Genomic DNA, 4,512 nt, shown 5'->3' with positions numbered 1-4,512 from the left:
AGCTGCTGCAGCAGCTGTTTCTGAATACCTACGGATCTAGATGAAGAGCATCCAATAGCTGTGACCCAGTGATTAGAAACCAGATCGGGACGCTGCTGTTGTTGACTTTGGTGGGGGTAGCACGTCACTTCCCCTTGAGACCTAGGAAGGTGGAAAATGAACACTGCAGAAAACCTCATATATACACATAGTTTTTCAGCCCACTCTTAACTGCCAAACTTCATACGAGTGCATCTGCTTGGTGACATCTAATCCACATGCCAAATCTTGGGTACAGAAGATTCCAGGGTGGAATGGAAGTGAAGCAAGCCAATCCATAGTATTAGCACAGTTTATAAGCACTATATAGTATTATTAACTACCTGATTCTGCATAAGACTGTGCAAAAACACTAATTTTGGGGAATCCTCTGTCTACCACTGGACCTTAGAAGCAGAGAAAGAGACAAAGAGAAGATTCACAAGGCAGAAAATGCATATGGCTTATAAAATTATGAGAAAATAATTTTTAAATAACTCAATAGTAATAGAAAAATAGACATTAATACCAAATATCTTTTTCTGGCCTATACAATTGACAAATGTAAATTTGAGACAACCTGCAGCTGGTGACAGGGCAATAAAATGGACACTTTTATTTTATTGACCATTGGTGAGAGCATAAATTGGTCCAAATATTTTGGAAAGTAATTGGACAATACATGTTAAGAACCATTATTGATATTCATACATTCTGACTCAGTAATTTTACTTCTGGGAATCTATCCTAAATTAATAATCCTATTATATTGAAAAGAGGTTTATATTTAATGATATGCATTGTAGCATCATTTATAATAGGGAAAATTTGGAAACAACCTAAATACTAGAGGAATGATTGAGTACATTTTGAAACATATACAAAATTAAATATTCTGTAGCCATAAAATAATGCATAAGTGAAGCGGTAATAATGTTAAGCAGATTCTTTTATTTTAATCCATTGAGCACTACAAGGACAATGCCTAAGGCCTATGAACTTCCCAAGGATCTGCTAAAGGGGTTTGAAGCCTGACAAAAGTTATTGGCTTCAAAATATGAAGATAACTGCAAAATTAAAGTCTATAAATGTCTAAGTAAATGTCAAAAAATGTAACTCATCATTTTTATAGATTATTACATTTTGTGTTCAGAACAATTTTGACACATTGGAAAAATGCTTGGTTAGATTTTATCAGTTGGTAAGAATTCTTTGGTATATATAATATCTGCTAAGAAGCATAACTGATAATAAATTTCAAAGGCAAAATTTTAAAATCGTCTCAAATTTTTAGCAAAAATTATACTTATTTGACATAGGATATGGGGTGTGTACATGTCAAAGTATATGTGATAAAATGTAGAGTGGAGCTTCTAAAAACAAGAGTGCCGTGGGATTAGCATGGTCTAAAGAAATGCCATGTTTGGAGCACCCACTGTGTGCAACACTTAATATGCATCATTCTTTTTAATCCGCACAACAGGGCTGGGAAATAGTTCTATTTATCATAATTTCTTTCATTTGAGGAAACCTAGGGCTTTAGGGAAATTAAGTAATTAACCTCAGGTCACACAGCTAGGGAATATGGTGACGGGGTTTGAAGGCAGGTCAGCTTGACTCCAAATCCTGTGCCCTTAGTGAGAACATAGGTATGTTTTAATGTCAAATTAAAAAAATAAGTTTACAAAATTGTATACCTGGTTTGAGTATAACTTTGGAAAAATACAGGATTCAATAAAAGCAAAAATTTTTTTCTGTTTTTTACTGTTCTGAATTTTCTAACATATTTTTACAACAATCAGGTAACCCGTATTAATTTCTAAAAAAATTGATCTTAGAGGAGTTTGATAATAATGTTAAAATATTGACATCTTGCGGCTACGTGGTGTAATTACAACCTTTACTTTCAGTGTGGGAGTTGACTGCTAGAGGGCAGCACTGAGGTTTATTCGGGTCACGTTTTCTGGGCTGAATGTGGCAGAAAGCTGGATCACTTCTCCACTCAAAACTGAAGAAAAGCAAACTCATTTATAATGCCATAAATACATACACGTATGTGTAAACAAAATAACGTATACTGTAAATATACAAGCGTAATACACTTCAATAACTTCTTTGCATCCTGAAGCAGTATAGCAAAGTTATTCAGCGTCAGGCCCTGGAACTATGCTACCTGAATTTGCATCATGGCTCCACCATTTATCAGCTGTGTCTTTGGCCAAAGCACACAAACTTCCTGTACTTTTTTTTTTTTCTCTATCTCTAAAGTGAGAATAAGAATTTTCCCTACCTCTTAGGGATGCTGTGGGAAATAAATGAAGTAATGCTAACAGTGCCAGTTGAAAGGAGATGCTCAAAAATTGGAAATTATCATTTTGCCTGTTGCCCAAAGCTATTCTACTTTTATGAAACAATATATGTCTTGTTGAGTACTATAAGTATTTGTTTAGTACTATAAGCAGACAGAGAATTTTGTTATTACTACTGAATCAGAAAAATAACTTTCTGTCAGGTAGGGTTAGGTGAAAAATCTAAAGGAAGGTCGAGAATCACAGTTCAGAGCCCTCACTGGAATGAAGCAAAATGTATAAGTTTGCCTAACATCCTTTCTTGTAGTTTTCCTCTCTCATTCTAATTTATCTTTGTCCATCACCTCCCTTGTTCCCCAGGTTCTCACTTTCCCCAGGACAAGGAGCTACTTGTCCAAGCCTTATTCTGGATGATTAACTAGAAGCGCACCATTCTGAATCATTTTTATACCTCATGCCCCAGCCCTGCATCTTAGTCTCCAAAGGAATGCAAGGATCCTAGGCTAATATTATGTAAGGCCATTTCCCATGATGTGTGTAATTAGGAGTTCCCTGTAGTGTTTAGTAGTAATATATGTATATATAAAATGTAAAAGGGCCACATTTTTTTCTTTGCAACTAATGTTAAGAGGAAAGCTAAATTGATGTGACTGGCTTCACAATTTTGTGGAGGGAGAGGGTGCTATTTTGGATTCTTTCATTCCATGGCACCTTAGGGAGTAAAGATCATCCAGAGAAGACGAAATTTTGTAAATTGTTAGGCTTTGATATTGGAAACATAGACAGGAACTGATACGAGTTCCAACAACATCTAGTAGAATCCATGAACATTCTGGTGTTGTAAGTCCGTGAGAACACTAAGGTCAATACTTAATCATACAGTGTGCTGATGTTTCTGACATAGCAGTTCTAAAAGGTGTGTAGGAATAATTCTTAAGTTTGTACTCGTGAATGGGTTTGAAGTATCTGTATAATTTTAGATTCATGAGGACCCCAAATAGTTTTAGATTTCTGTTCTAAAATAATCTTTAATTATACTGTAACTAAAACTTAGAGATCTAATGGGAATTTTTGAGTGTATGGATAAATCCAATGACCCCCATACTGTGATTAACAGGCAGTGGTTAAGAGCCCTGACTCTAAAGCTAGACTACTTATTTTCACAGATGGCTCCACCACAAACTAGCTGTATGTGCTTGGGCAAGTTACTTAATCTCTTTGTGCCTCAGTTTTTCATCTATAAAATGTGGATGACAATAATACCTACCCCATAGGACAGTTGTGATGATTCATTGAGTTAGTATATGTAAAGCCCATAGAGCAACAAGTGTTTGTGGAACTCTTAAACAAAAGAAGCAAATTCACTTTAGAAATTTTATTTATGTGCTAATTCCCAGCTACTTCTACCTATAAATTTAGAATCTTATGTCTATTCAGGATTTTGGAAGATTCTTTGAATGATGGTCCCTTGAATATCCTAGTCCTCATCAGAACCTTATCATAAAATCCATACTGGGGTTGCTCATGGCACCGTGCAGCTCTACATAGAGAATGCTAACTGGGGCCCTCACTTGCACCAGTATTTCCATTAGGTCACCTGAAATTCTACAATTAGGGATTGTTTCCTTTGGGTAGTCACAGTGTGTTTCTGGAGACCCTATTAGAGTGCAAGCAGTCTTTGGAGGGATAGCACAAGGATGCATTAGTGGAATATATCAAGGATAAACATGAGCTTTCTTGGAGCCAAATAGTCTTGCGTTTAAATTTTCTGGCTTTATTACTTACTAGAATTAGAGTGTCTGAGTTCAAATTCTGTCTCTACTGACCAGTGGCTGTGTGATTTTTGGTAAGTTACTGTAGCCTCTCTGGACGTCTGGGAATTCAAATAGTATCTATCTCGTGGGGTCACTGTGAAGATCTAAGGAGATAGGGCTTCCAAAAATGCCTGTCACATCATTGGCACTCAGTAAGTATGATTATTGCCTAATTTATCTCAGTCTTGGCATCCTCATTTACAAAATGGAAAGAATGGGTAATATCTACTTTCATGGTTGTTGTGAATATAAAGTAAGATAATGTACATATAAAATGCCTGTCATACTTAAATAAAAAACTGATAGATAATAACAAGTGTTGGTAAGAATGTAGGTAAAAAAACCCTCATATGTTGCTGGTGGGAATGCCA

Source organism: Pongo abelii, chromosome X (assembly GCF_028885655.2).
Source record: "Pongo abelii isolate AG06213 chromosome X, NHGRI_mPonAbe1-v2.0_pri, whole genome shotgun sequence".
Taxonomy (NCBI): domain Eukaryota; kingdom Metazoa; phylum Chordata; class Mammalia; order Primates; family Hominidae; genus Pongo; species Pongo abelii.
This window is presented reverse-complemented; position numbering follows the sequence as displayed.